The 25,056-nt window shown below is 43.2% G+C and overlaps 1 protein-coding gene across 14 annotated transcripts in view; it reads left to right on the forward strand.

The window, feature by feature from the left end:
- The first annotated feature begins 521 nt into the window (after nt 1–521).
- Nucleotides 522–25,056, forward strand: part of LOC106573224 (liprin-beta-2) — a 128,711-nt gene continuing 104,176 nt past the window's right edge. For 9 of the 14 annotated variants that reach the window (XR_006759670.1, XM_045696946.1, XM_045696945.1 and 6 more), the window contains exon 1: nt 523–699. The gene's annotated coding sequence lies outside the window, so the exon portion shown is untranslated. Of the gene's footprint in view, nt 700–25,056 lie in introns of all 14 variants that reach the window. The other 5 variants (XM_045696949.1, XM_045696951.1, XM_045696956.1 and 2 more) reach the window with 3 other exon arrangements.

Raw genomic sequence — 25,056 nt, forward strand, 5'->3', positions numbered from 1 at the left:
ATTTTTCCAAATGTGGTTGCAATACTGTGAAAAACTGTTTTACTGCACTGGAGTGCAAAAATAATCGATATTCACAAAGTTTAACATGTCTTTGCAGTGGGACTCTTATTTTATTTAAATTATCGCGATTGTGCTACCTATTCTGCTACTAGGAGAACGGAAATCCTGAAGCCACAGCACTTCTCGCAGGCTCTATGTATGTGGGAGCGTTGCGAACCGATGGTCTGGATTTCTGACCTGGTTACATGCACATTGGACAACGCAGCAGCTTTTCGGCATGATTTGTTATTTCTGTAAAACAACAAAATCGGCAACGAAGTTGGCTCTTACAATTGGTTGCAATATGAACGAATGTTGATCCCCCCCCCCCAATTTTAGTGTATGGTCAAGGGTATTTCCTTATTATTACATGATAATCGACTCGGAGTAAACCTTAGGCTAGAGCACGTGGACTGTGTGGTTTGACGGGATGGCACGCCCCTGGAATACCATGACAGATGATTGGTGGAGCGGCTTTACGATGAACGCACTAATGGCACCCGGAGCGCTCCGTCGGGCAAGGCGCGGAGCATCCTATCCGAAAGGATACCACTGTCCGTGTCAAGGACATTTTTAATCCAAAGTGGTTCAAATAGTATTTTCAAAGGGTGCAGGGGAAGAATTCGCGTTGGAGAGCAAGTCTCCGAAGTCCAGCATATAGTAAGTAATGCCAGAGAAACACTTGTTTTCATATCGTTTAAAATGTCTGTCCCATTCGCAGGTAGTCATAAACAGAAGTAGATCGATTCAAAGTCTACATATTGCCTAATGTACGTCGACTTTGCCAATAAACCCTATTTTGCCAGTTCTATACAGATTTTTTTCAGTATATGTTCAATATACCGATTTACATACGGAACATACCTGTGGATGTCCACCTGTGGATGAGCGCTGGGAAGGTCACACAGACTAGAGAATAAAACCTGTCTGAACATGACAAGTACTGTCCTGTAGGTTTCACCACTATTTCTCAGCATTCCATAGGCTACTGTAGCATCGAATAGCACTTTCATGTACTGTAGCGTTATTCAAATAAATAAGTAGTTATATTTTCCTCACTTTGTTTAAAATGGTAATCTGCTGTTGCTACATATATTGTTGGACTTATACATTAATGATATGTACCCAATGATTATTTAAGAATATAACTTAGAAATGCCCCATGAGCTTAGTTCAACTGTTATACCCTATCAGAACCCAAAATATAAGCTTGTTTTACTCCAATGTTTGTAAACAAAGTAAATGTAACAAGCACTATATAGCCTCAAAACATGCTTAAAACTATAACGTTAATATCATGGAGGGTCAGTCCTTGCATCCATAGCTCTGTCTCTGCATTTGAGAGTGGTTACATGTCTTCAACCCCATTGCTCAGCGTTTTACCAGAACAGAAGCAGGGAGCACACTTTGTTATTGTTTCAACCCGTGATTTCCACTTTAAGTTGCTGTTGCTTTTTAATGTTTAAGGTGTAAGAATTATGAGGAGCAAATACGTTTGATCCACACAAAAGCAATTCCTCCATTTACATTGGTTTGTTTGGTGTGGCTTCTGTTGATGAAATGCAATTTTGTTGTTTTCAGTATGCTATAGAAGCCTATGTTGTGTTAAATGATATTGCAGCCCCACTCACCAGAGTTTAAATGCAGACTATCCATGATGGACTACATGACAAGCAGCTAAATATTTCTTGCTGTGAATGATATGGTCATTTCTGAATATCAAGGCTGCATTACACCCAGCTGTGTGTGTTTGTCATCAAACAACAAAGATGATTCATAGACCAGAAAATACTTGATTGTCTTGAATATGGACAAAGAGTTGGAGGGGTCTTGCACCCAGGATACAATGTATTTTGTTGCCATGCTCATCTGAAGTGGCACAGGTCGCATGAATTTGACTAGAATTCCCCAAAACACCAGTGGTCCTTTGGCCTCCAAAATAATTCACAATGCTGTTGTTATCACAGAGATTGCCTGTTACATTCTGTTGAAGATACCCTTGATTGATCAAGAACTAATTTGATGCATGGTGAAACCATGGTCTGTCTCGGATTGTATTATCAATTTGGAATGAAATTTCAAATGAAGAAAAACAAATTCTTCCCTCATACGAACAGTGTGCAAAAGAGAGTTCGCATGTGCAGTATAAGCTTATGTCCTGCACTAAGTCATAGAATGAGGAAGATGATACCTAAGGGAAATTCCATGGTGAACAGAGTGACACTGAGACAGTTTAAAATGTATGTCAAACAAAAAACAATGATTGCAAAGTTAAACAAATGATACAACTCTATGCACAAGACTTCTTTTAATCATTTACACTGAAAACCTTTTAAAAAAAAACATGTTTGCTTGAAGAATAGTGCAGATGCAAAGCTTAGTAACAAAATGATGCTGTTTGTGCCGTCATTCTCTTACCAAACTTTGCATCTGCACTGTTCTTCAAATAAATGTGTTTTTTGTTCAGTTATTGTGGAATTGCCCATAACCATAGCAGCAGATCAGGGCATTATATTCTGATGATCAAAGAGTGTTTAATACGAATGGGAGTAGTCCTCCTTCCAACCTTAGGTTTGGATAATTATTATGTCAACTCACACAGCTATGGCTATGTCAGTCGTCTATAGGAGATAATCTTCAGTCAGATACTGGATGTCAGAGAGAGGAGAGAGCTTACTACTCCAGGAGGACTTGACAAATCCGAGGGAATGACATTTCTTTACTTCTTTCGTGTTGATTTAGCACCACATAATCAAGTTATTATATATTATTTTCATACTTCTAGCAGAGAAAAGCGGTTATTGCTGCTCTGTTTATGTCTCCTTTAAAGGTTCAACCAAGACTTTTTTTCAAATGTCAATATCAAATTATTTCTGTTTAACGATTAAGTACCTTACAGCGATTGTTGTCAATTAAAGAAACAAAAATAGGTTCTTAGCAAAGGGACATTTCTCAGGCATGAATTCTGCTAGGACTGTCTGGGAGTGGTCTGAGTGGGGAGGGGAAAACTGAAAATTAGCCATTATTGGCAGAGCGGTTTGTAAGTATTTTTTATTATTGAATATTTAAAACATACAATATACTTGCAGTGAAGCCACTCAACAACTACATCACATTAGTCATCTAACCGACTCCCATCCGGAGTGACACACAGAAGGAACCAGGGTCAACGCCCTGCTCAAGGGCACGTCGACAGATCTCTCACAAGGTCAAAAAAACGGGGACCCGAACCAGCGATCCATCATCCACCGGCTCAAGCTCCCAACCGCCAGGCCACTAGCCCTCCAAGATCCCCCCCCCCCCACAGTTCCCCAAGAGCTGCCCTTCAACCATCTAAGACCCCCCCACCCCTAAGACCCCCCTCAAGCCCCCGTCCCCAATGCACCAACAACCAACAAAATGAACAAAGAGAAAAAAAATAGAAGGACAAAGTAAAAACAGAAAACAACAATGCAAAAAAAACACAAGACATCAAGGACAACAAAAATCATAACAGCAAGGCCAACTGAAAATGTTTGAGTGCATGTATGGCACTATTTACATGTGTGTGTGTGTGTCCATGTACAGTATCTGCACATGTGTGCATTTGAATGAGAGTGTGTGTATATGCATGTGTACAAACACCTGCACGACATCAACCTCAGGCAAACAGGCATTAGCTGTAACTTTTTGTTATGTTTTATATTGACTTTATTTTTGTAATTTTTTAAAACTTTTATCTTTGACCGTCATTCTATCCCCCGCCCAGCAACTCCACTCCCGCTTGTCTCCAATTCCACATTCCAACTCTCAGCTTCCCTCAGCCCATACCACCTATCTCTGCTCTCCACCCTCTTCGGATTTCTACGCACCATCTATCTTTCAACTGTGCCGTGATGTTTAACATACAATTTGAATCTATCTAATCGAATAGAATCCACAGATTGCGAGTTGAAGATAAATACTTTTACTAAGAGTATTAGTGTACTGGTAATTGACTTATCCGGTCTCTCCAGATCTCCCAACAGTACTATTTCTAGGGTACATTTTAGATCAATGTTATGCATTTTCAGCCATTCCTGAACCTGAGACCAGAAACAGGCTACCTGAGGGCAATACCAAAATAAATGGTCAATTGCTTCTGCATCGACACAACAAAATCTGCAGAGCTGCGATGATTGTATGCCCCAAATATTCCACATTTTGTTGGTGGCAAGAATTCTATATAATAATTTTAGCTGAAAAGCACAAAGTCTTGAATCTTGCGTTGTTTTATATATCAACTCATACACCCTGTACCAACTATTTTGCAATCTGTATGGCACAGCTGTCAACATCCTGGTCCTCAAATGAAACTGGTATACTTTATTTACTGGTACACCTATTTATGCTATTTTTATTCCTCTGACAGTTTTGATCCTTTATATTGGGCAGACAGACCTGCCTCCTCCATGTTTGGGGTAATGCTGTAATCAATTGGTTGTAATCATGGATTGAGCAGACCTTCCCATACAATTCTGATAACTTCATGAAAGACATAACTCTACCATTCCAATTTACAATATCATTTAAAAACAAAATACCCTTTTCAAACATCTTTCCCTTAAATACAGGTCTTTTATCAACCAGCACATTTGAGTTCAGCCATAATATTTGTTCTATCTTTTCAGGGGGGTGAAATTGAAAAGAAAAGCCTGTGATGGGGATCTGCTGTGTTATTACATATAAATAAAACTCACTTATCTCATCTAAACTCATATATCTGGAAAAAGTCAAGACAACACATTAGTGATCCCACAGCTCCAGGGTGTAAATTTCCCTCGGTAATGAGTGTGTTGGGCGGCAGACAGCGGGGTTGTGCTCCGAGGATCATGTGCTCTGACAAAATGGATACAGCACATTATTTGTCCTCAGCTCTGCTTTGTCCCGCTCCCCAGCCCATAGGAAACAGTATGCGATTGTATGCCTTTGAGATGACATTCTATCCCAGGACGCAGGCCAAATGCAACAGATATTGCGATTGTTTAGCAACTTCCCCCACAGGATGACTGGATTATTATTATTATTTTTTTTAAATAAGCAGGATTTTATGTTTGCATGGTATTTGGACTGCTATACCTGTATATGTTCTGTATAGGAAACAATTGAACATCCATGCTTTGTTGAAATGACTCATTTTGTAAATTAAAAAAACATATTACTTAAGTTATTGATCCTGGGTTCCACCAGTGACATTCTTCAACCTGTGTGCTACCCCTTTAACTGTAATGATAATTCAGGAGACATAGGTGAGCCACCTCCACCAGGCCATTAACTCTTTACCTGCTTGACAAAAGGTTTATAGCTCCATGGGTCATTTTCATGTAACAGGATGCCTAGCTACCCATCCACATCGCTCTGGCAAAACTGACGTTTCTTCTCCATGATGAGTCTACGATTTCTAGAATGCCAACATTGATTGGTTAGACTTGTTAGAGATGATCCAATCGCTGATTAGGAGGCAGATTAAGACTGAATGTATATACCGATCGAGAGAGCAGAGAGTTTCTATTGGTGTTGCATACTCTTTGAAAAATATACAAAACTATGGAAAGTAAAATGGGTCATTTCCATCTAAAAGGACCCATGAGCACCAACATGTGAAGCTCATAGGGGCATGTCAAATCTGGTTTCAAATGAAAGTTAGAGTGTATATTTTGGAGAAATTAAGGCATATATACATTTTTTACCATTTTCTATACTGAAGATAAGGAATAAGCAAAGGATTTAATTTCTGGTCAAAGATATGGAGAAGGGGTCTTAGAAAACATCTACCAGAAAAAGTCTTAAAAGGAATGAAAAATATATCAAAACACAATATTGTTGGACTAAAGACCCCTGCCAACTAATATCAATACTTATTATTATGATTTGCATTGTGTAAGTTTAAGAAACATTGCCCTGTGCCTTTAAATTCCATTACCAAAAACCCACATACAGTGCATTCGGAAAGTATTCAGACCCCTTGACTTTTTCCACATTTTGTTAAGTTACAGCCTTATTCTAAAATGTATTACATTAGATTTTTTTTCTCATCAATCTACACAAATACCCCATAATGAAAAACAAAAACAGCTTTTTTTGATAAAATGTATAAAAAAACAAACATATTACATTTACATAAGTATTCAGACCCTTTACTCAGTACTTTGTTGAAGCACCTTTGGCTGCTATTATGGTCTTGAGTCTTCTTGGGTATGACGCTACAAGCTTGGCACACCTGTATTTGGGTAGTTTCTCCCATTCTTCTCTGCAGATGCTCTCAAGCTCTGTCAGGTTGGATGGGGAGCGTCACTGCTCAGCTATTTTCAGGTCTCTCCAGAGATGTTTGATCGTGTTCAAGTCCGGGCTCTGTTTGGGCCACTCAAGGACATTCAGAGACTTGTCCCGAAACCACTCCACTCCTGGAAGGTTCTCCCATCTCCACAGAGGAACTCTGGAGCTCTGTCAGAGTAACCTCCCAGACCACGACCCTACGGACAATTCCTTCGACCTCATGGCTTGGTTTTTGCTGTCAACATGCACTGTCAACTGTGGGACCTTATACTGTAAACAGGTGTGTGCCTTTCCAAATCATGTGCAATCAATTGCATTTACCACAGTTGGACTCCAATGACGTTGTAAAAACATCTCAAGGTTGATCAATGGAAACAGGATGCACTTGAGCTCAATTTCAAGCCTCATAGCAAAGGGTCTGAATACTTATGTAAATAAAGAATTTCTATTTTATGTTTTATAAATTTGCTAGCATCGCTAAAAACCTGTTTTTTTTCGCTTCGTCATTATGGGCTATTGTGTGTAGATTGAGGGAAAAATGTAATACAATCCATTTTAGAATACTGCTCTATAGTAACAAAATTTGGAAAAAGTTAAGGGGTCTGAATACTTTCCAAATGCACTGTATCTTTAAGATATTTTAACATTTCTCTCCCTCATGAGGAGGGAGAATAATGAAAGATCACAGAAGTAGCATGTAAAAATATCTATTTTGTTTATGAATTATTAAGTGATTAAAACTCAAAATTCTGTTATGTAATTGGTAACAGGATTTCAGAAAAATGTGTAACGGAATTACTGCAATTGAAATTTGGTCAGTCCGCCCTGTCCTTGATTTCACTGTCCACAGACGTCGTTTTGGTCCGGTCTGGACCAGCTGTGATTTGTCCAACAGAGATTTCCATGACGTCTATCACAAGTGTAGAGAGCACAGGTGAATTACACAGGTGAACCTTGTGCTAGGGAGAATAAAAGGCCACTAAAATGTGCAGTTTTGTCACAACACAAAGCTACAGATGTCTCACGTTGAGGGACTATAGGAGGGACTACAGTACAGTAAAGTTAAAAAAAGTTGAGCTGAGTATAGTTCAGGGCAGTACATTCCTGTACTTTACTGTACAGTAGAGTAGAATAGAGTAGAGTACAGTTCAGTACAGTACACAGTAGAGCACACTAGGGTTGAGTACACTACAATGTACTGTGTTATACTGTACTGAACTGTACTCTACTGTACTGTACTGAACTATGCTTTACTGTATTGTACTGCACTATTGTCACAGTTGTAGCCGTGTTGTGTGGACCAAACTGCAAGCGGGATGTGGATACTCATCTTTTCAATGTAAAGAATGAAGCAAACACGGAAAAATAATAAACAATAACGACTCACGACAGGCTAACAGGCTATACATACAAAATAATAGCAGTGCTAGCTCAACCACCCACAAAACCAAGTGACAAACATACTCCTAATTATATGACTCCCAATCAGGAACAACGATCACCAGCTGTCCCTGATCGGGAGCCACACAGACCCACATAGAAATACAACACCCAGAACACACATACAGACATACTCTGCCACGTCCTGACCAAAACTACACAACAACACCCTCTGCTAGTCAGGACGTGACAACTATACTGTACTGTACTGAACTCTACTGTCCTGTGCTGTACTGTACTGTACTCTACTGAGCTCTACTGTGCTGTACTGTAATGTCCAAACTCGTGAAACATAGACGTCTGATTGTTTCAGATTTGGTCTGGTCCGGACCAACCATATTATTCTACACACTTGTGTGTGTCGAATAATACCCACATATGCCGAGGATATTGCATATTTCCACCTTTGTGTACTATTTAGGATACATCATCATGTAGAGAATGACATTCTTATCCATAATCATGCATTTATGTGTAGTACAGATCAGGGACCCACGATGAAATTCCGTTACAAGAATTCTGTTACTGAGTGGTAATCCACGTCACTTACTGTAGTTTAATCACCCAATTTTTTTTTCAAGATGTCATGTCATAGCTGACACCCCACTCTTTCTGCAGACATTGTTGAATTTTAGTTAAGAGTTTTTAGAAAACGTGGTCACATAAAAAAATGAAGGGAGATTTTACCGAAATTCTGGTATCAAACTTTGCTTCTGCACAGTTCTTCCAGTAAATGTGTTTTTTTGTCAAATGTTATCTGTAAATTGTTAAAATTAGTCATTGTGCATAGAGTTGTATGGTTTGTTAAACTTTGATTTCAGTGTTTTTTTCTTTAAGCATACATTTTTAAGTAGAAAATTCTGAGTCCGTTACCGTATAATTGCTCCATGGTAAAGAGGCAGCCCAGAGTCAGCCGGAAGCCAAATGGAGAGGTTGAAGTGAGCATTGTTTTAATCTGACAGAGTTATATGACCAGTGCCTGTCAAGGCCAATCAAGCCAAAGCCTTCAGCAGAGCAGGGAAGAGTTGAGTGGGGAGTTATTGGGGGAGGGAAAGGCTGTGGGACAGTTTGATGGGTTTTTTTTCATGCAGGTTGGTTGTTTTCCAGTTACATTACATTTTTTTACATTTTAGTCATTTAGCAGACGCTCTTATCCAGAGCGACTTACAAATTGGTGCATTCACCTATAATATCCAGTGGAACAACCACTTTACAATAGTGCATCTAAATCTTTTAAGGGGGGGGTTAGAAGGATTACCTTATCCTAACCCAGGTATTCCTTGAAGAGGTGGGGTTTCAGGTGTCTCCGGAAGGTGGTGATTGACTCCGCTGTCCTGGCGTCGTGAGGGAGCTTGTTCCACCATTGGGGTGCCAGAGCAGCGAACAGTTTTGACTGGGCTGAGCGGGAACTGTGCTTCCTCAGAGGTAGGGAGGCGAGCAGGCCAGAGGTGGATGAACGGAGTGCCCTTGTTTGGGTGTAGGGCCTGATCAGAGCCTGAAGGTACGGAGGTGCCGTTCCCCTAACAGCTCCGTAGGCAAGCACCATGGTCTTGTAGCGGATGCGAGCTTCGACTGGAAGCCAGTGGAGAGAGCGGAGGAGCGGGGTGACGTGAGAGAACTTGGGAAGGTTGAACACCAGACGGGCTGCGGCGTTCTGGATGAGTTGTAGGGGTTTAATGGCACAGGCAGGGAGCCCAGCCAACAGCGAGTTGCAGTAATCCAGACGGGAGATGACAAGTGCCTGGATTAGGACCTGCGCCGCTTCCTGTGTGAGGCAGGGTCGTACTCTGCGAATGTTGTAGAGCATGAACCTACAGGATCGGGTCACCGCCTTGATGTTGGTGGAGAACGACAGGGTGTTGTCCAGGGTCACGCCAAGGCTCTTAGCACTCTGGGAGGAGGACACAATGGAGTTGTCAACCGTGATGGCGAGATCATGGAACGGGCAGTCCTTCCCCGGGAGGAAGAGCAGCTCCGTCTTGCCGAGGTTCAGCTTGAGGTGGTGATCCGTCAACAGTTTGAGTTCCTGAGCTAATCAGGTATCCCGGTGTTCTCCACGAATACGATCCCTAAAGCAACCACTGCTCCACTCCCAGCCTAGATCTTAGTAATCTATGGTATCCTGCCTGACGGATGATCTCTAACAAAATGTGGATTTGAAAACACTGCACTAAGTTCTGTGTTTGACTTGGCCCATTTATCTATGTCAAGAATTTCGAGTCTCTCTCACTATCTGATTATTTAACAGAAATTAAAGGATGCCACTAAACTGTAACTACGCTCTTTCTACAGCCTGAACCATTGTGAAATATTTCCTTTGTGTTTCAGCACGATGACAGACACTACTGTGTTGTAATATGTAAACCTACAGAACCTGGTTATAGGATTGGTTGATTTTTAAAGAACAAAGTATGATCGATATGGAGAGCCAACTGAGAAAAGAGAGAGGAAGGTCATGTTGTGGCCTGTGATGTGAGTCTGGCTAGACTTTCCAGAGTTGAGTTGAGTTGCCTCCTAGCCTTTTGTCTGATGTTTTCGGCACACTAGATTGCACCTGCTTGTGGTTGACATTTCTCCTCTCCTTCAACCTGCACTTCCCCGCATCACAGCTGCCAGGTGAGCAGAACGATGAGTGGTCCAGTGAGCTGGCAAAAAGTCAACCCGGTCCAGGTCACCTGTCCTCACCCAACTCCAGAGCCCCGGTCAGGAAGGCTCAGTGAGGATGAGTAATAACAGCCTGCAGCTACTGTCATGACTTCATACTTGTCTTTCATGATATACTTTTGGTATAGACTTTTGTTTTGTGTTTTGATTTCCCCATCCATACAGTTTGCATGCCATGCACATGCAGTATGAATTTGAAAGCAAAGTATCTCACTCCAACAATGGCCCCACATTGGATATGCTGATTTCATCTGAGCCCATGTTGCTCACTGGTTATAAGACGCACTTTGCACAGTGTGTAATATTATCCTGTCTTTTGAACTGGGTTTGTCCTGGTTGAGCTGACTTGTAGGTTAAGATCTTGAATCCATGTAACTTTACTGTGTTCTGTGCATCAGGAGTTCATGTACTGTATATAGGAGTCTTGTCTATCAGCCATTTTGAATGAGCTGCTGTCGATTTTTTTGTTGTTGTTCCAAAAAGATTCAATGCTATGTGTTGGGCCCTCTGCCAGCACTGTAACAATGACGCCTTGTCTATGATGCAAGAGATCACGCAGGTGCTCAGTGCCACATACAAGAGTCGATTCCCACTACTGATTTGTTGACTACCTCTCAAGCTCCCAGCTGAAATGGAAGGCTGTTTAAACTAAAGGCCTGCAGGCAGCTAGCCCCCCTCCGACGTGTCATCTTGTCAACTACACATAAACACATGTAAGTGGCAGAATGAGGCCCTGATAGGATGTTGGAGCTGTCAGCGGGCCTCTGGCTGTTATGATCGTTGTTTGAATGAGTGGACCAAGGTGCAGCGTGGTAGGCGTACATCTTACTTTATTAAATGAACACCGAAAAAAAAAAATACAAACGAAACGTAACATATAGTAGGGCTAAACAGCACAGTACCAAAACAAGATCCCACAAACTACAGGTGGGAAAAAGCTGCCTAAGTATGATCCCCAACCAGAGACAACGATAGACAGCTGCCTCTGATTGGGAACCATACCTAGCCAACAAAGAAATAGAAAACATAGATTGCCCACCCTAGTCACACCCTGACCTAACCAAATAGAGAATAAAAAGGATCTCTAAGGTCAGGGCTTTGTTGCTTATATATTAAGCTGTGTTGGCAGAAGGTTGACGAGAGAGATTTGAAACGCGCAAAGTTTTAAACGCATGATAAATATTTTGTGTTTGGAAATAGAGAATGTTTAGTGTGATCATATTATTTTTTTATGGTGTCAACTTTTTCCGCAGGCAATCAGGCGTCATTTTATTGGTTCGAAAATGACTTGACAGAGAGGACACAATGTGTTTTTTCTGATGGTGTTAATTCAGGTTTCCTTGATATTATGAAAGGTGTCCAACAAGGAACAATTTTAGGGCCTGTACTTTTTGCTGTCTTTATAAACAATGTTCGTCTATCTGCAAAAATTGCGACATACACCTGTATGCAGATGACACTGCTGTGTATACTATTGCCCCCACGGTTGACCAGGCTTTTTCGGAGCTTCAATCTGCCTTCATTGCTTTGCAGAAAGCCTTTGTTGAACTGAAATTGGTACTTAAATCCAGGTAAAACCAAGTATGCGCCTAAGTTCGGGTATGTTCAAAAACCTTTTTTCTGTTGTTGTTTTTTTCACGTTTGAGGCATAGGATGTTAATTTACTGTACATCCCACCCACTCTTTTGCTAGTTTAATCCCTCCAGTCGTTTCTAGACCCAAACTCCCTACCTTTTTGCATGTTGTACAGCCCAACCAATAATTTTCATTATAAGCAAGTCAAAGAAGTGGTAGATCTGTTCTTTGTGCGCTATTTCTATGCTTCCTGTTCTTAAGTTTTGTTTTTGGGTCTTTTACATTTTTTTGTACACCAGCTTCAAACAGCTTAAAATACAATATTTCTGGTTATGGAAAATATATTTCACAGCGGTTTAGATGGTACAATGATTCTCTACACTATACTTGTTTGTTTTGTCACATAAACTGAACTTAGGCAATCCATTAGAACGGCAGAACCAGGAAGATGGTGAAGCGATTTCTGCATAGTGCATCTTTAAATATATATTTTTAAACTATTGTACTATGCAAACCATGTGATTAAAATTTTTTCCTACTTTCCTGAGCTAGTAAAACCTGAAAAACCTGGTCCACACATACTCTCCCGGGTTCTCTTACATGTATGGTACCAATGAGGTAGTGTTTATGGCTACTGAGTTTTCTTGACTTTATTTTATAGTGTTGGAGGTAGCTTTATCTGCCACTGAAAGGAGCAATGCAGTTGTGAGGTGGCTGAGATCTCATGTTTGCTTGACATCCTCTGTCATGATTGTGCTTGATTGCTGATATGAGTATGACAGGGCCACGTAACATCCACTGCCAGGACGATTACACTCGGGCCGCCTGATGTTGACATTTTAGAGAGCTAATGAAGCTTCGTCGGCGAGGGGAGAGATGGAGGGGCTAAATATAAGGCTGACTGAGTAAAGAAAACCCAAGGTTACAGCAGGGTTTCCCACGTTTTGAAAACATATCAGTTAACCGAGAGCTTAGTTATTTAGTTGGTTAGTTATTAGTTAATGAATGTTTCAATCATCACCTATAGGGAGAGTTTCTGTAGGATGCTGTTAGAGATTTGATCATTGAATATTCATGCCTTCTGGTTTGTAATACATCTGCTGAGGATGCATGCTTCTGTACCACATAGGACTCTTTTCTGTCTTCTTAAGAGCTGTGATGTGTGAATTGTAGGCATTGCCAAATGTGTGAGGACATTTCTTTTTCCATGTAATTGACTGTAAACTAATATTCTAGATTTGATATTTACACATTTTAAAGGGTGAAGATGACCTACTTTTCTGTGAGCATGATTTAGCATGTGAAGAAATGTTGGTAAAGGTCAGACAAGGGAAAATCCTCAAACAAAAAGGTGTAATGGGCTCGTACTCCAAAAAATGTTGCATAAAGCTTACTTCATTATTCCATTTTTTCCCAAAATTATTTTCACTGCATCAGGGATAGCGTACACAAACGTTTCGGCTTTAAAGCCTTCTTCATTGTGTAGCTACAATTTTATTTGAATTCAAAACAGCAATTGTAAAGAACAACGGATATGCAAAATCTGACATGGACAGTGTTTTTGTATAACAGTCTAAATGTGGCTTATAGGAAGGAGGTGAAATCTAAATCTTCGTTTAAACCATGTGGAGATACAGAATTAAATGTATATATCCACATGGCTTCTCTGTGGAGTAATTTGTTGTCGTAATCACCTCCTCTACGTGGTGGATGATCTTTTTCAATCCCGATGCGACACAATTCATTAATATAATTATTTTGTTCTATGAAGTGTCTCGCAACTGGCGAGAGGATATCTTGACGTCCAATAGTGGATTTAATGTTCTCCAAGGCATACCTTTAAGGAGCGGGATGTTTTTCCAATATAAATCTTATTTCAAGAACACTGTAACATATATAATGAATCCCCATCCATAAAATTTGGCAGTGCGGTCTACTTATGTTCATCTCTTCTGCCTTTGTGGTCTAAATTCTTCCTGCTTCTTCCTGTTTCCTGCTCAGCCTCTTATATTTGTGTTTGTGACAGCCAGGCCTCCAGGGTTTTCTCTCTTTCTCTCTCTGCTTCAGCAGCAGCTGGCTCTATTAATCCAAACCAGCCAGAGTCAATGAGGGAAAACAGTAAAATCAATATTCAACCGACTTCACAAAAGTGCAGGTTGCTCAGACATTTCTGCTCACATTTCCCACCAGACTAATTGTTCAAAGCAGAAGGACCACTTCTTATGCCCAGCCATTAGTGTCATAAGATCTGAGCGTTCCTCCTACAGATAAAGGTGCAATGTTTTATTCCTGTGGTAACTAGTGATAAAGACAAGGGGCTGGCGTGAAGCCAGCGCAATTGTCAAATGCACGCTTTTTTGCAATTTCGACCTGTTAAAGCCGGCGCTCTTCCGTTTTCAAACCCAAACACCAGGATTGGCAATTTACTCACTTGCGCTGAGGTGAGAGGGGTGGCAATATCTGAGGTGTGTCCTTAAAAATGTGCGCCAAAGTGCCAATTTCAGGCAGAGCTGGTGGGGATGTTTAAGACCAACTAAAAGCTGGTTTTAGCGGTAACACGGTTGGTTGTGGCATGGATTTTGACAACGGAAGCGCAGCCTATCCAGCCGTGACGTACAGTGCCAAATGCACATGGAAGGAGAGATGTGCTTTTTGTGCCTATAAACATCGTATTTAGAAACATAAAAAAAGTTACATTAAATTTCATTTGATTTGATTTAAAACCAAGCATAGCAATACCTCCTCTCAATGAAGGCTGTTTTTTTGTTTTGTCCTGCCCAATGCATTCACCAGGTAGTCAAATCTATCATAAAGGATTTGGTTCATGACACTTCTTTGAAATAAATCCTAATAATATTTGGGAGCATCCCCTTTTTAGGTAGGCTATTGTACATTATTTTAACCAGCTCAAGTTATTATTTTGGGTGTGCATAAAAACCCTACCATGTAGGCTATATGCCCATCATGGAACGAGAGATAAGATGGTCTGGTGACACTCGTATTTAGAAACATTGAAGTTATTTTCCTTTAACAATTTCTTGTTTTCCAGTTTCGTTTGATTAAAAACAAGCCCTTATACAGTGCCTTCAGAAGTTTTTCATACGCCTTGACTTATTCCACATTTTGTTGTGTTATAGCCTGAATTCAAAATGGATTAAATATATATTTTTCTCACGCATCTACACAAAATACCCCATAATTAAAAAGTGAAAAATGTTTTTAGACATTTTTGCACATTTATTGAAAATTAAATACAGAAATATCTAATTTACATAAGTAGTTCCACCCTTGAGTCAATACATTGTAGAAACACATTTTTTTGCCCATTATTCTTCAATTCTTCAAGCTCTGTCAAGTTGATTGTTCATCATTGCTAGACAGCCATTTTTAGGTCTTGCCATAGATTTGCAAGCCGATTAAAATATACTCTGGACGGGGCAACAGTGCCCCGTCCAGAGTGTCCGGAAACAGTGCCCGTCCAGAGTGTCCGGCAACAGTGCCCCGTCCAGAGTGTCCGGCAACAGTGTCCCGTCCAGAGCTTCTGGCGATAGTGCCCCGTCTAGAGATGGCCCACAGTTCGGAGCCTGCAGAGACGGCCCACAGTCCGGAGCCGGCAGAGACGGCCCACAGTCCGGAGCCGGCAGAGACGGCCCACAGTCCGGAGCCGGCAGAGACGGCCCACAGTCCGGAGCCGGCAGAGACGGCCCACAGTCCGGAGCCGACAGAGACGGCCCACAGTCCGAGCCGACAGAGACGGCCCACAGTCCGAGCCGACAGAGACGGCCCACAGTCCGGAGCCGACAGAGACGGCCCACAGTCCGGAGCCGACAGAGACGGCCCACAGTCCGGAACCGACAGAGACGGCCCACAGTCCGGAGCCGACAGAGACGGCCCACAGTCCGGAACCGACAGAGACGGCCCACAGTCCGGAGCCGACAGAGACGGCCCACAGTCCGGAACCGACAGAGACGGCCCACAGTCCGGAACCGACAGAGACGGCCCACAGTCCGGAACCGACAGAGACGGCCCACAGTCCGGAACCGGCGCAGCCGGAGTCGCCCTACAGTCCGGAACCGGCGCAGCCGGAGTCGCCCTACAGTCCGGAGCTCCCAGAGTCGCCCTACAGTCCGGAGCTCCCAGAGTCGCCCTCCAGTCCGGAGCTCCCAGAGTCTCGCCCTCCAGTCCGGAGCTCCCAGAGTCGCCCTCCAGTCCGGAGCTCCCAGAGTCGCCCTCCAGTCCGGAGCTCCCAGAGTCGCTCTCCAGCGACGCACATCAGCCCGAGGTCTCCAGCGACACGCATCAGCCCGAGGTCTCCAGCGACGCGCATCAGCCCAAGGTCTTCAGCGATGCGCCATAGCCCAGAGACTTCGGGAGGGGTAAAATATACTAAGCATTTAGCAGGGGTGGACAGGTTAGGTTGGGGAGTAAGGCCGGAGCATGAGCCACCTCCATAGTAGGAGGTTGGGGAGGGTGAGGTGTAGCACAAGAACAGTCGGTGACGGTGGCCACCCTCCCTCCCCTCCCTTTAGTCAGGATTATTTTTTGTTTTGGGGTTTATTTTTTTTTGTGTTTATTTTTTTGTGAGGTGCCTCCGGGGTCTGCACCTTTGGGGGGGGGGGGGGGGACTGTCACGTCCTGACCAGTATAAGGGGTTATTTGTTATTGTAGTTTGGTCAGGGCGTGGCAGGGGTGTGTTTGTTTTGTGTTGTCGGGGTTTTTGGGTAGTGTTCTATGTTTTGTATTTATATGTTCTATTTTCTATTTTTTCTATTTCTATGTCTAGTTTATTGTTTTGGCCTTCAATTGGAGGCAGCTGTTCCTCGTTGTCTCTAATTGAAGGTCCTATTTAGTAGGGGTGTTTTTCATGGGGTTTTTGTGGGTAGTTGTTTCCTGTTTCGTGTTTGTTGCACCTGACAGGACTGTTTCTCGTCGATGTTTGTTGTTTTGTTAAGTGTTTACGTTTTCCTTCATTAAAGAAGATGAGTATTCACATTCCCGCTGAGTTTTGGTCCAATTCATACCACGCCCGTGACAAGAAAGTTCATGTACATTTTTTTTTTGGGGGGGGGCAATATCACTTTAGTGCCTTGTTGCGAACAGGACTCTAAACATACTCACAAGACTACAGTATTTCTTGGCCAGCGTGAAGAACCGCCTCAGGACAACACTTTAATTACAACAGCAAACCGTACCAGGCAGGGGACAGAGAGAGGGCCATGAGGATCTGAACAGCATTAAACCCTACTTTCTTTTTTCAAACTGGGAGCTCAAATATGCTGCTTTTTATAGTGCTTCGATAGGACTGGAGGGAATATCAACAGAAAATAATCTGACCATTTTTTATTTCTTTGTATTAGGCAAAGTCATGGAAAATGCAAAGAACTACTTAGAGGTTCAGCCCTTCTCCATTGTAGGAATGTTGATTTTTACCCCTTAGAGGAAAGTTTTCAGCTTTTTTAAGCATGTCCCATACAGTGCTTATCAGAGTTCTCCAAATGGATGATGTGCAGAAACCAGATACAGATTTGGATGTCTGTAATGTACTTAGGACACTGTTCAGCATGTGATGTTTTCTGATGTCACTACTAATTTTACTGATAGCAGCAGAAGCACTCAGCTGCTTGGTGACTCTCCAAACTGTGGGTGGCTCAGAAATGCACTTATGCAAGTCACTGACCGAGCAGCAGGACAGAATAAACCTAGGAGAAACAGCAGTTGGGGCTGTACGGACTATGCACAGGTGTAATGGATTTGTATATTTGTTCGTCCATGCCAAGAACCTCTTAAGATATATTTTAGGAAGTTATAGTGTTACAGTTCACACATTTTTGAAAACAGCGGCAAGAGATGATACAATCTTTATATCGTATTCTTGATAAGTGTTTTTTGTTTAGCCCAGATGTAATAATTTTCAACAGCATACAACCGATTAGGCTACAGATGTAACTTGACCTCAGAGAAGTTACAAGGGGTTGTGTATGGTAGGATAATGGTATGTTTATCCAAACCAGCTCTGATTCAGTTTGTTTAGGGGGATGATGCGCTTCAGGATAGGGGAGGTTTGTCGTTTTAACCTTCAGAGTTTTTGTGCACACCACAAAAATGCACCAGCAGCTCAGTTTGGCTCAGCACGGAACCTCAAGGTTATGCAGCGTTTGATGTGTTCTTTGGAGTAGTTGAAAGTCCTTTATACCTTCCCCAGACAGCTAAACATTGTTCTGAACCTGCTCTTTTCTGCATTTTGAAATTTAGCCACTGCTGAAATGTTTGATTTTTTACATAAATGTGCTTTGATGGCACTGGGCTGGATCTCACTCTTTGTCGAGTCAATGGCTTATCCAGTGAGCAGCATGTGCAGGTGTTTGAATGGAGAATACACCTCGTGGCAGAGAACGGTGCTGACCCATGGAACAATATGAGAGACTGCAAGGCTGCACTGTCCGAAACTGCTGGCTAATGTTATCCTCTTCAAACAGTCTCAGCGTACTCCTCTTCTCTGTGGGAAGAATGCCTGTGATAGCCGACTGGTGAGACGGGCTAAATAGAAGGCTTTGGGTCTAGGTGCTCTCAGGTTATTGATAGGTCTTATTGCTGTGTTATACACTCAGTGGCCAGTTTATTAGTTACACCATGCAGTTCACGAAAAGGGTTAGATCCTACAGATAGTGAGTCATGTGGTCGTGGCTTGTTATATAAAGCAGGGTGACAGGCATCGAGGCATTCCGTTACTGTTTGATTGAATGTTAGAATGGGCGAAACGAGTGACCTACTGTATGTTCGTCGGTGTAAGGCGAGCTGGTTGCAGTATCTTAGAAATGGCTGTTCTCCTGGGGTTTCCACACACGACAGTGTCTAGGGTTTACCGATAATGGTGTGACAAACAAATAACCTCCAGTCAGCGGCAGTCTTGTTGGCGAAAACAGCTCGTTGATGAGAGGTCAAAGGAGAATGGCAAGAATCGTGCAAACTAACATGCAGGTCACAAATAGGCAAATAATGGAAAAGTACAACAGTGGTTTCACGGATGGGCTATTGCAGCAGACGACCACACCGGGTTTCACTCCTATCAGCTAAAAACAAGAAGAAGCGGCTCTAGTGGGCACGCGATCACCAACACTGGACAATTGAGGAGTGGAAAAACATTGCATGGTCTGACGAATCCCAGTTCCTGTTGAGTCATGCTGATGGCAGAGTCAGGTTTTGAAATAAGCAGCATGAGTCCATGGCCCCATCCTGCCAGGTGTCAACGGTACCGGCTGGTGGTGGTGGTGTTATGGTGTGGGGAATGTTTTCCTGGCACATGTTAGGTCCCTTGATACCAATTGAGTAGCAATTCCATGCCCCGAATAATTCAGGCTGTTCTGGAGGCAAAGGGGGCTCCGACCTGGTACTAGATAGGTGTACCTAATAAACTGTGTGTATGTTAGTGTATATTAGTAATTTGAGTGTATATTAGTAATATTTGTGAGTGTATATTACTAATATTTGTTTCTGGTAAGTACAACCTCAATGCTTTTCACAGCAAGAAATAATTGTAAAACCTGGCAGAAAATGTAATTCTTATAAATAACTGGTGTCATGACAGGGCGTAATAGGAGGAAACAAACTGTTGTCAAACTTGTTTTGCTGGCAGTTTCTACATAAAATATGAGTAGACTAATGTTGAGAAATAAGTAGTAGATAGTTTTACTATGATTCTGAATACCAGGAAATTGTAGGTTTATTATTACAGACGTTTGGGGGTGTGTCAGAAATATTTTTGCTATTTTCACAACCGGAATTATTGGCGCAGTAGCTGGTGGTGGTGCGAAGGGGCTGGGTTTAACAGTACATGTACTCGGTTCTGTCCACACTGTGAACCCAAATTAATACAGAAACATTTTATATTTACAAAATAAAAACACTAGACCTATAGACTATATAGACTATGTTATACGCTGTGTTATATGCCTCTTGAGTAAATCTGAGCTGAAAAAACATTTCAGGCCTTTCCGTAAAAGAAACTAGATGAGCACATTGTAAATAAAATTCTAATCTTAATTGGCACATTTCAAACTGTCCTTTTGTACAATGGTGAGTAGTGGGGTCGATAAACCAGAATTGGAGGATCCTGCATCATCATTTAAATCTCCAGTATAATACAACACCAATGGACAGAGAGTTGTGAATAAAACGTTAACAATAAGTTTCCACGCTCAATGAGAATAGCCTATGCAGCTGCCAACACCTAAAATATGTCGACACATTTACACCGATATCACCCCAGTATACCGGAGAAAGACAGAAACACAAACAACAACACAACATTGTCTCTCCTCTGCATTCAAGCAGCCCTTGACTGGGCCAAGGAAATTACAAGAGCGAAAGGTAGGAGAACGCTACTTGCCCGAATGCATAGTGCCAACTGTAACGTTTGGTGGAGGAGGAATAATGGTCTGAGGCTGTTTTTCATGGTTCGGGCTCGGCCTCTTAGTTCCAGTGAACTCTACAGCATACAATGGCATTCTAGACGATTCTGTGCTTCCAACTTTGTGGCAACATTTTGGGAAAGGCCCTTTCCTGTGTCAGCATGACAATGCCCCCATGCACAAAGCGAGGTCCATACAGAAATGGTTTGTCGTGTATCTTATATAAATGCATCCTCTGTATATACATATAGATTGCATTTGGATTACTCTTATAGTGCTATTTGGTTTCTTAATTGTATTTCTTCCGACATTTCATGATCTTTTTGTTGATTATTTGTGTACTGCACGTGTCAAATGTGCAGGGCGAGTGTCTGCGGGTTTTTGCTCCTCCTGTCACGTCTACTCCTGCTCCTCCCCTCCGACGGTTGACGTCGCCGGTATACTAACCAACGTTCCTGGGATCCATCATTACGCACACCTGGCATCATTACGTGCACCTGCACGTCATCATGAGGCACACCTGGACTCCATTACCTCACTTATTACCTCCCCTATATCTGGCTCTCCCTTAGGTTCTTTTCCCAGTGAGTATTGTTCTGGTGTTTATGCGTAGACGCTATGTTGTCTCGTTCCATGTTTGTTGTTTTATTAAACGTTGCACTTGCTTCTTGACTCTCAGCGTCTCTGTTACAGAATACTGACTCCAACAATGGAAGCAGCAGGAAAACAGAAAATCTCGGTCGACGAGCAGGGATACCTTCTACGTCAACACCATGACCAGCTGGCACAACTGGAGACGGCTATGGAAGAGGTTCTTTGCAGTGTGCAACGTCTCGAACATACCCAGGAGGTGTTGCCGTCAACTAGCGGAGGATACTCTACAACCAGTCGACCCAGCGAGCCAGCACAACCGCACATTCAGCAACCTGCTCAGGTCAGTGATGCCCGTTTGTCCCTCCCGGATAAATATGATGGCACCCCATCTAAATGCCGTGGATTCCTACTTCAGTGCTCCCTCTACTTTATGTGCACCAGATGGGCGCTCCCACCACCGAGAGGTCAAAGGTTGACACGGTTATTTCTCTGCTGACTGGGCGAGCGTTGAAATGTGCCACGGCTGTCTGGGAAAGAGGAGAGGAGGAGCTAGATACATATGAGGGGTTCATGGCTCTGTTCAAATGCCTCTTTGATTATCCCCTGGATTGCAGAGACGGGGGTGAGCGCCTACTCCAATTACAGTAGGGGGACCAGACGGCTGCCAAGTAAGCACTCACCTTCCGGACAGTAGCAGCATTCAGCAGATGGAACAAGTCGGTGCTTCGTACACTATTCAGAAGAGGTCTGCACGAGTAGGTCCAGACGGAACTGGCTTGTCGAGATGACAGCCTCTCCTTGGAAGCACTCATTGCGATGGCTATCCGTCTGGATAACATACTTCGGGAGCGTTGGTACTCTCATCGCTTTTCTCCCTCCCTCAGTGAACACTCTGGATCAGAGCCTGAGGGGCAGGGGTCACACGCCTCCCCGCGGCAGAGCGACACAGATGGAGACAGCTGGGGCTCTGTCTGTATTGTGGTCAAGGAGGGCACCAGCTCCAGCGGTGTCCGGAACTTCCTAATCCGGGATCCAAAAGAGCAGAGGGACGGTCACGTGATCTTCCACCTCCTGGGACAGGAGTGAGTATTCCATCTTCACTTTCTGCAAAACTCTTTTTGGTGTCCATCACACTAGTTGACTGTCCCTCATGTACTGTGTCTACAGCGTTAGTGGATTCCGGTGCTGTGGGGAACTTTATTAACCAGACCCTTGCCTCCTCTCTTAACCTGTTAGGGCTAGGGGGCAGTATTTACATGGCCGGATAAAAAAAGTACCCGATTTAATCTGGTTATTACTACTGCCCAGAAACTAGAATATGCATATAATTATTGGCTTTGGATAGAAAACACCCTAAAGTTTCTAAAACTGTTTGAATGGTGTCTGTGAGTATAAAGAACTCATATGGCAGGCAAAAACCTGAGAAGATTCTGTACAGGAAGTACCCTCTCTGACCATTCCTTGGGCTTCTTGGCTCTGTTTATTGAAAATTTAGGATCTTTGCTGTAACGTGACACTTCCTACGGCTCCCATAGGCTCTCAGAACCCGGGAAAAAGCTGAATGATGTAATTCCAGCCGCTGGCTGAAAAACTTTAGCGCCTTTGGTAAGTGGTCTATCAGAGGACCATCAGACTGAGGCGCGTGCACGGGGCGACTATGGATTATTTTGAACCAAACCAACATTTGTTATTGAAGTAGAAGTCCTGGGAGTGCATTCTGACGAAGAACAGCAAAGGTAATACAATTTTTCTTATAGTAAATCTGACTTTGGTGAGGGCTAAACTTGCTGGGTGTCTAAATAGCTAGCCCTGTGATGCCGGGCTATCTACTTAGAATATTGCAAAATGTGCTTTCACCGAAAAGCTATTTTAAAATCGGACATAGCGAGTGCATAGAGGAGTTCTGTATCTATAATTCTTAAAATAATTGTTATGTTTTTTGTGAACGTTTATCGTGAGTAATTTAGTAAATTCACCGGAAGTTTGCGGGGGGTATGCTAGTTCTGAACGTCACATGCTAATGTAAAAAGCTGGTTTTTGATATAAATATGAATTTGATTGAACAAAACATGCATGTATTGTATAACATAATGTCCTAAGATTGTCATCTGATGAAGATCATCAAAGGTTAGTGCTGCATTTAGCTGTGATTTGGGTTTATGTGCCATTATATGCTAGCTTGAAAAATGGGTGTCTGATTATTTCTGGCTGGGTACTCTGCTGACATAATCTAATGTTTTGCTTTCGTTGTAAAGCCTTTTTGAAATCGGACAGTGTGGTTAGATTAACGAGAGTCTTGTCTTTAAAATGGTGTAAAATAGTCATATGTTTGAGAAATTGAAGTAATAGCATTTCTAAGGTATTTGAATAACGCGCCACGGGATTCCACTGGCTGTTACGTAGGTGGGACGAAATCGTCCCACTGGCCCTAGAGAAGTTAACATCATCTCATACCCGCTCTCCTTTCCTTTCCCGGTTCAAGCCCTCGATAATCGGGCACTAGGATCCTTAACCATCACACGCATCACCCAACCACTCACAGTGGAGTCCATTCATCAGGAGAACATCCCCTTCTTCACCAGTTCACAAGATCATCCTTGGCCTCCCTTGGCTCCAACGCCATAACCCCACCATCTCATGGTCGAGGATGAGATTCAGACTGGTCACCCAAATGCCGGAGGACCTGCTTCCCATCCCCTGTGGTTCCACGTCGGTTGAGTCCTGTGGTTGCCCTTCAGCCCAACATCCCGGAGGTATACCAAGACCTGCGGGAGGAATTCTCCAAGACCCGCACCACCTGTCTTCCACCTCATCACCCCTGGGACTGTGCCATCGACCCTCTGTCGGTGGCTGAGACCCAGGCCATGGAGGATTACATCCAAGAGGCGCTCCAATATTTCATCTGCACGGAATCCGCTAACGGAGTACATACGGACAGCGAGGAGGCTGAATCCGCGGCAAGCAAGGTGGGCCCCTTTCTTTGCAAGGTTCGACTTCACGCTAACCTATCGCCCAGGTTAAAAAACGCCAAGGCCGATGCCCCATCTCTACGATTAGGGAGATGGTCCTGTCCAGAATGCACCTATAATCCAATCCTCCCGAGTCGTATCTTCTGTGGTCTGGGACGTAGATGTGGACATTCGCCAGGCTCTGGAGAGGGAGCCTGCACCCACTTACTGTCCTCTACGTTCCCACAGGGATAAGGGATCGGCTGCTGACATGGGCACACACAGCTGTCGTTGCTGAACATCCAGGTATTTCTCACACTACCCAAGCCATCTTTGAGAGGTACTGGTGGCCCACCTTGGCGCAGGACGTCACTCGCTACGTCAACTCCTGTTCCGTATGTGCCCAAACCAAATCACCCCAGAAACCCTCCAGCAGGGAAACTCCTTTTCCTTCCCGTGCCTCAGCGTCCCTGGTCCCATCTATCCATTGATTTTGTTACTGATCTCCCCTCTGCCGGGTTTCACCACCATTTTGGTGGTTGTGGTTAGATTTTCAAAATCCTGTCATTTTAATCCTTCTTTCTGGTCTCCCTACTGCTCTCCAGGTCGCTGAGGCAATATTCCAGCAGGTCTTTCAGCAGGCATTATGGCCTTCCAGAGGACATCGTCTCTGACCGTGGCCCCCAATTCACATCATGGGTATGGAGAGCCTTTATGGAGAAGCTCGGGGTCACGGTCAGCCTCACTTTTTTGGTATAGGCCTCAGTCCAATGGGCAGGTGGAGAGAATGAACAAGGAGCTGGGGAGGTTTCTGAGAAGTTACTGTCAGGACTGGCAGGGAGAGTGGGCTCGATTCCTATCATGGACAGACTGAGCACAGAACTCGGACTCCATTACCTCCCCTATATCTGGCACTCCCTTAGGTTCTTTCCCCTGTCAGTATTGTTCCTGTGTTTATGCGTAGGTGCTACTGTTATGTTGTCTTGTTCCATGTTTGTTTAATAAAACATTTCACCTGCACCTGCTTCTCGACACTCAGCGTCTCCGTTACACCTCCCTTGTGCTTGAATAAGGTTACTAATTAGTGAGCAGCC

This window comes from Salmo salar, chromosome ssa16 (assembly GCF_905237065.1).
Source record: "Salmo salar chromosome ssa16, Ssal_v3.1, whole genome shotgun sequence".
Lineage (NCBI taxonomy): Eukaryota > Metazoa > Chordata > Actinopteri > Salmoniformes > Salmonidae > Salmo > Salmo salar.